Genomic DNA, 8,514 nt, shown 5'->3' with positions numbered 1-8,514 from the left:
GAATAAACCTACCTAAGGAGATAAAATACCTGTACTCAGAAAACTATAAGACACTGATGAAAGAAATCAGAGATGATACAAACAAATGGAGAGATATACCATGTTCTTGGATTGGAAGAATATTGTGAAAATGACTATACTACCCAAAGCAATCTACAGATTCAATGCAATCCCTATCAAATTACCAATGGTATTTTTCACAGAACTACAACAAAAAAATCTTAAACTTTGTACGGTGACACAAAAGACCCCAAACAGTCAAAGCAATCTTGAGAAAAAAAATCTGAGCTGGAGGAATCAGGCTCCCCGACTTCAGACTATACTACAAAGCTACAATAATCAAGACAGTATGGTACTGGCACAAAAACAGAAATACAGATCAATGGAACAGGATAGAAAGCCCAGAGATAAACCCACGTACCTGTGGTCAACTAATCTATGACAAACGAGGCAGTGATATACAATGGAGAAAAGACAGTCTCTTCAATAAGTGGTGCTGGGAAAACTGGACAACTACGTGTAAAAGAATGAAATTAGAACACTCCCTAACACCATACACACAAAGAAAACCTCAAAATGGATTAAAGACCTAAATGTAAGACTGGACACTATAAAACTCTTAGAGGAAAACATAGGAAGAACACTCTTTGATATAAATCACAGCAAGATCTTTTTTGACCCACCTCCTAGAATGGAAATAAAAACAAAAATAAACAAATGGGACCTAATGAAACTTAAAAGCTTTTGCACAGCAAAGGAAACTATAAACAAGATGAAAAGACAACCCTCAGAAAGGGAGAAAATATTTGCAAATGAATCAACGGATAAAGGATTAACCTCCAAATTATATAAACAGCTCGTGCAGCTCAATATCACAACAACAACCCAGTCAAAAAATGGGCAGAAGACCTAAATAGACATTTCTCCAAAGAAGACATACAGATGGCCAACAAAGACATGAAAAAATGCTCAACATCACTAATTATTAGAGAAGAGCAAATCAAAACTACAATGAGGTATCACCTCACACCTGTTAGAATGGGCATCATCAGAAAATCTACAAACAATAAATGCTGGAGAGAGTGTGGAGAAAAGGCAACCCTCTTGCACTGTTGGTGGGAATGTAAATTGATACAGCCACTATGGAGAACATTGTGGAGGTTCCTTAAAAAACTAAAACTAGAATTACTGTATGACCCAGCAATTGCACAACTGGGGATATACCCAGAGAAAACCATAATTCAAAAACACACATGCACCCCAATATTTATTGCAGCACTATTACGATAGCCAGGACATGGAAACAACCAAGATGTCCATCAACAGAGGAATGGATAAAGAAGATGTGGTACATATATACACTGGAATATTACTCGGCCATACAAAGGAATGAAACTGGGTCATTTGTACAGATGTGGATGGACCTGGAGACTGTCATGCAGAGTGAAGTAAGTCAGAAAGAAAAAACCAACTATTGTATATTAACACATATATGTGGAATCTAGAAAAATGGTACAGATGAACCGGTTTGAAGGCAAAAATAGAGACACAGATGTAGAGAAAAAATGTATGGACACCAAGGGGAAAGGGTGGGGGGGAGATGAATTGGGAGATTGGGATTCACATATATACATTAATATGTATAAAATAGGTAACTCATAAGAGCCTGCTGTATAGAAAAATAAAATAAAATTCAAAAAAAGCCAAAAACCTGTATAGCACAGGGAACTCCACTTCGCTGTACAGTAGAAACTAAGACAACATTGTAAAACAACTATACTCTAATAAAAAAAAAAGTTATGCTACATATACACAATAGAATACTATTCAGCCATAAAAATGTATGAAATTCTGCCATTTGCAGCAACATGGATGGACCTAGGGAATATTATGCTTAGTGAAATGTCAGCGAGTGAAAGACAAATACTCTATGATATCACTTATATGTGGAATCTAAAAAAAAAAAGAGAAACTAGTGTATATGTAAAACAGAGACTGACTCACAGATAAAGCAAAAAAAAAACTAGAGGGTACCAAAGGGGAGAGGAAAGAGGGAGGGGCAAATTAGGAGTATGGGATTAAGAGATACAAACTACTATGCATAAAATAGGTAAGCAATAAGGATATATTGTATACACAGGGGATTATAGCCATTATCTTGTAATAAACTTTAATGGAGTATAATCTGTAAAAATACTGAAGCACTATGCTGTACACCTGAAACGAGTATGATACTGTGAATGAATTATACAAATAAATAACAAGGCATAATAAATAAAACAATAAATGAATCCTATTACATGGATCAATTTAATGAAAAACAAACGAATACTAATCATTATGAAATAGATAATTTGAATAGCCCTATATAACTATTAAGGAAATTGAATTCATAATTTAAAATCTCTAGGCTCAGATAATTTTGGTAGAGAATTCTACCGAACTTTTTTTTTTCCCTTTCTTTTTAGCTTTCCAAAGGATCAGTTGAACTGCCAAACATTTAAAGAACCAACTCCAATTCTAGACAATCTCTTCGAGAAGCATAGGATCACTTATGGAGCCAGTAAGAACTTTATACCAAATGCCAGTATTCATTCTATGAAGCCAGTATTGACTTGACACCAAAACCAGACAGTCCAAAAAAGAAAACTACCAACAATATTTCTCATGAATATAGCTGCAAACTCCTTAGCAAAATACTAATAGAATTTAGCAGCATATAAAGAATTACTATTAACCATGACAAGTAGGGTTCATTCAATACATGCAAGGCTGGTTCAGTATTTGAAAATCAATGTAATCTGCCATATTAACAGACTAGAAAATTACTTGATCATATCAATTGATGTAGAAAATGTATTTGACAAAATTCATAACCCATTCATGATTTAAAAAAAAAAAACTTTCTGAAGCTAGGAATGATTGGGTAGCTTCTTCAACTTGATAAAGAGCATATACAAGAAATCTACAGTTATCATCATATGTAATGGTGAATGACTGAATGCTTTACCCATAAGACTGGGAACAAGGCAAGGACGTTCACTCTCACCACTGCTACTTAACATAACTCCGTAAGTTCTACGCAGTGAAATAAGGCACAATAGGGACTTAAACATTTACAGCTCAGAAAGGAGTGCCTAAAACTGTCTCTTTTTGCAGATGATGTGATGATTTATGTAGAAAATCCCACAGAATCTACTACAGATGAACTTCTAGAAATAAGTGATTTTAGCAATGTCATAAAATACTAGATCAACTTGCAAAATCAGTTGTATTTCTATTACTAGCAATGAACATGTACTGATCTCTGGTTCAAGTAAATACATTTTACAGGATAGTGCCTCAACATCACATGGTATTCCTCTTAGCTGACAACATAACAGTACATGGTACTATTTCTCCAATAAACTTTTATACATGGATAGATTCAGGTAGCAAGGGTAGAAGGAAGTCAGACTAGATATTCTGTGGCTCACCACAAATTTTGGTTCCCATCAATATTGGGTTATGCTAATTTAGAGATCTTACTGTTATTTCGATAAAATTGAAATTCTCACTTTCCATTCCTAGCCAAAAAGAGTCACAACATACAAGATAAAGACCTTTTGTACTTTTTGATACAAGCAGATGCTATCATTCGTGGAAGATGTGCCAGATAGCTGAAACTGTCACCATCCTGTGCCAGCAATAATGAGGCAGCTCCATGACACAGTCTATGGAAATCTGCTAAGGCTGTGAGCTTTGAGCAGAATCCTGACTGCCAATCTGTCCCAGGAATAACCTGCCTATGTCTTCCTCCCAGCTGGTTGACAACTTCAAATGCTATGTGTACATGGAGCCTGTCTACTACCCTGACCTTGCAGTAACTAGGAACTTGATTTAAGTGTGAAATAGAGACTCATAAAATAAACCCCCAAATATCCAGGATACAATAATTACACACACACACACACACACACACACACACACACACGCACATCAAGAACTAGGGAAAATCTCAAAGTGGATGACAAAACATAATCAACAGATATCAACAGGAGGTTAACACAGATATTGGAATTATCTGACATGGATTTTAAACTATGAAAACTCATCCAAGATGAATAGTCTGATAACTATTAATTAAATCCATAATTTACCAACTTCAGAAGAAGAAATCTCCAGGCCTGTATTAGGGTTCTTCAGAGAACCAGTACCAATATGATATCAAAGGAGATTTGTTTTAAGGAATTGGCTTATATGATTATGGAGGCTGAGAAATCCCACGATCTGCCATCTGCAAAATGGAGACCCAGAAAAGCCAGTGGTGTAATTCAGTCAACAGTCCAAAGGCCTGAGAATGAGAGGAGCCAATGATGTAAATAAATCCCAGTCTGAGGGCAGAAGATGAGGTGAGATGTCTCAGCTCAGAAAATAGGGGAGGGGAGAATTCTTCTTTCCTCTGCATTTTTGTTCTATTCAGGCCCTCGACGGATTGAATAATGCCCACCCACATAGAAGAGGGCAAACTCACTTTACCAAACTCACTGATTCAGATGCTGATCTCATTCGGAAACATCCTAACAGACACACCCAGAAATAATGTTTAGCTAGGTATCTGGGCAGCCTCTGATCCAGCCAAGCTGACACATAAATTTAACTATTACAAATGCACACTGTCAAATTGGCACTCATACTGCTCTCCTTAAACCATACTTAATCTCCAAATAAAAACAATAACAAGGTCATAATTTCACCTAACATGATACAGCTATTCTGGGTACAACCGAAAACTCAGTAAATTTTTCCCAGAAGAGGATGCAAAGTCCTTGGGTGATCTTTACACTTCTTCTAGGTACCCTGTAATTTAAATATGATGATGTAAAATTAACAACATTAAATACTATGATATAAAGTCAATACTTGAATACTATGATGTAAAGTTACAAGGTATGGGATTAAGAAAGAAAAGAATATAAGCATAAACACACAGGTTCATGACAAAACAAGGAGGAATACTCATGACAATTACAGTCCTCATTTCTGTAACTAGTCACATGATCATGCTTCTTTACCTGGTGGAGTGACACAAATTTTCATTCCTGCAGGGTCTGGATCATTGGTAGTCCTGCCTGGATTGGGTTGTTGTTTTCCACTGACCTTAGTCACAGGGCCATGGTGATAAGAGATGCCCTAAGTGATCTCTTGTATTCCAGATGTATTCTTCCTTACCTCCATCGTGGGATAGTAGTCCAATTTCCCCTCAGGAGTCAGGATCGATCATCCTGGCCAACACCGTAACTCTCCTTTGCCCGTTGATTCAGAGGTATGAGACCAAGGTGGCCAGGTGGCAGTCTGAACTTCCAGTTCACTGGAATCATTATTGTGCCACCTGCTGGAAGCAGTCTTCCTCCTGGAACTAAAACCTCTAACCCAGAAGGACATAAAGTCATGGGAATGGGAAGCAAAAATTTTGATAGTGGATCACTAGGGGTAATAGTTTTACCACTACCATTTCCACCTGTAAAGGAAAACCCACAGTTCTTCCCTGTGTTTCTTCCCTTGGGCGTCTTCTTTACTATTCACACAGAACACTTCACTTCTGACACTTCTGGTCACCAAACGTCGGGGGTGGGGCCGCGGTGCATGGCGGGGTGGGGGGGTCAGCTGGGTGTCCTACAATTTAGTGTCAGACACACAGGTTAAGGGCTCAGTCCCACAAGGCTGCTCACCACTTCAGATGCCAACTGCAAGTAGTAGGTCCCCATGTTACAACTTCTGTCTCCCCATGTTACAACTTCTGTCTGATTTGGCTACAAATTCAAGGTTCCCACGACCCCCTCCTCAGGTTCAAGTAATTTGCTAGAGCAGCTCATGGAACTCAAGAAAACACTTACATTTACCAGTTTACTGAAGGATGTGATAAAAGGATACAGATGAACGGCCAGATGAAGAGAAACACAGGGTAAGGTATGGGAGGTCCCAAGCACAGGAGCTCTGTCCTTGTGGAATTTGGGCGTCACCCTCCCAGTGTGGATGTGGCCACCAACCTGGAAGTTCTTTGAACCCTGTATTTTGGGGATTTTTATGGAGGTTTCATCATGGAGGCATGATGGATCATTAACCCCATTTCCAGCTCTTCTCCCTTCTCAAGAGAAAGGTGAGCAGGGTTGAAAATTCCAACGTTCTAATCATGCCTCCTTAGTCTTTCTGGAGACCAGCCCTCATCCAAGGACCATCAAGGAGCCCACCCAGAGTTGCCTCATTAGAACAGAAGATACTCCTATCACCTAGGAAATTACAAGGGTTTCAACAGTCCTTTGTCAGGAGCCAGGTCAAGGACAAAATATTAGAGTAAGAGATGCCCCTAGTGTTCTTATCACTTAGGAAATTACCAGAGTTTTAGGAGCTCTGGGCCAGGAACTAGAGTCAGAGACCAACATATATACAGTTGACCCTTGAATGGGTTTGAACTGTGAGGGTCCACTTATATATGGATTATTTTCAATAAATACCACAGTACTACACAATCCAAGGTTGGTTGAATCCACAGATGCAGAAACAAATACAGAGGGCCGACTATAAAGCAGTATGCAGATTTCTGACGGCGCGGGGTATCGGCACCCCTAAACCCTGGGCTGTTCAAAGGGCAACTGAATTTTGTTATCTCACACTATTCCCCGACCCCTGTATCCATGAATCCTGGCTACTAGAGAAACCATCACATATTGGATTCTGATTCAGAGCATATACAGCCTTCTGGAGAACCCAGACTCAGCCTGCAAGGTACTGCCACTAGCTGGATCTATAACTGAGTCTTCAAAAGGCCATGCCACCATTCTATCAAGCGAGCTGCTTCAGGATGGTGGAGAACACGTTAAGACCAGTGAATTGCATGAGCATGGACCCATTGCTGCAGTTATTTTACTGTGAAAGGAGTTCCTTGATCAGAGGTGATGCTGTGTGGAATACCGTGACAGTGGATAAGGCACTGTATGTATATAAGTCCAGGGATGGCAGTTTTGGCAGAAGCACTGCGTGCAGGGATGGCAAATCTGTATCCAGAGTAAGTCTCTATTCTAGTAAGGACAAAGCGCTGCCCCTTCCACAATGTAAGTGATACAATGTACTCAACCTGCCACCAGGTAGCTGGTTGAACACCTCTCAGGGAATGCTGCTATATTAGGCATTCAGTGCTTGTCTCTACTGGCAGAATGAGCACCCAGCAGTGGCCACACTCAGGTGGGCCCTGGTGGGTGGAAGTCCATGTTTCTGAGCCCATGCATAATGTCCATCCCTGCCACCACTATGTTCCTAAGCCCACTGGATGATAATGGGGGTAGCTGGGAAAAGAAACTGTTATCCACAGAACAGGCCATCCTATCCACTTGATTATTAAAGTCCTCTCTGCTGACGTCACCCTTTAGTAGGTATTTATACAGGGCACAAATACCTTCAAATGTTTTGCCCAGAGAGGTCTATCCACACATCTCTTTCCCACATTTCACTGTCACCAAATTTCCAATCATGTTCCTTCCACCGTTATTCCACATCCTTAGTATCCATTCCCATGCTTGTTCCCTAGATTTGCCTGTAAAAATTAGAAAACTCAAGTAATTCTTTTTGACTGTAGCACACCTCCTCCTGGGTCACACTTTGTACTTCACCTTTAGGAGTCTGCGGGGATTTGAGTCTAGTGATAGGCCCATCAGCATCATCTTGCATGGCCACTGCCTCAGGGGAGGTCATGGTTTCTTCAGGCAATGCGGGGTTAATCCCCTCAAATGGAGGTGGAAATGCCACTGCCACTGTGGGTGGGGATGCCACTTCCATTAGTAAAGCAGACTCTAAACTCAGGAGCTCAGTGTCCCCAGCTTCATCCCACATGTCTCCCAACCAACTTATAGGATGCTATTCTTTCCCAATCTATGCCCTCACTTTAACACTATTTACTCAGCTAAGAATTTTCCAAATCTTTACATTCTGCTTCAAAAACTCCATCTTTAAGTCATTTCTCTCTTCTTGCACTTCATTATAATCAGCCAGGAGGAGCAAAGCCACACATTAAATTTCATTTCTCAGAAGATCTACTTTCCACAAAATACTAGAACACAAACACAATTTAGCCCTGTTCTTTGCCACTATAAAAAGAACGACCTTTCCTCCAGTTTCCAATAATAAGTTCCTCATTTCCATCTAAGACTGCGGCAGAATGGTCTTTACTGTCCATATTTCTACTAACATTTTGTTCATGATTATTTCCTATGACTGAGGTTTTCTCTTCAGCTCTCCTCTTTGCTGAGATTTCACCAGAATCACCCTTAACATCCATTATTTTTTGCATGCCCGTCAAAACTCTTTTCAGCCTTTATCCACTCACTATTCAGTTCCAAAGCCACTTCCATGTCTTTTACATTAGTACCCACTTCTAGTACAAACTTGTCTTATTCAGCTTGGGCTGCTATAACATGGTACCACAGACTGGGTAGCTTGTAAACAAATTTATTTCTCACAGGTTTGGAGGCTGGAAGTCTG

The sequence above is a fragment of the Phocoena sinus genome, chromosome 19 (assembly GCF_008692025.1).
Source record: "Phocoena sinus isolate mPhoSin1 chromosome 19, mPhoSin1.pri, whole genome shotgun sequence".
Classification (NCBI taxonomy): domain Eukaryota; kingdom Metazoa; phylum Chordata; class Mammalia; order Artiodactyla; family Phocoenidae; genus Phocoena; species Phocoena sinus.
Note: the sequence above shows the minus strand (reverse complement) of the source record.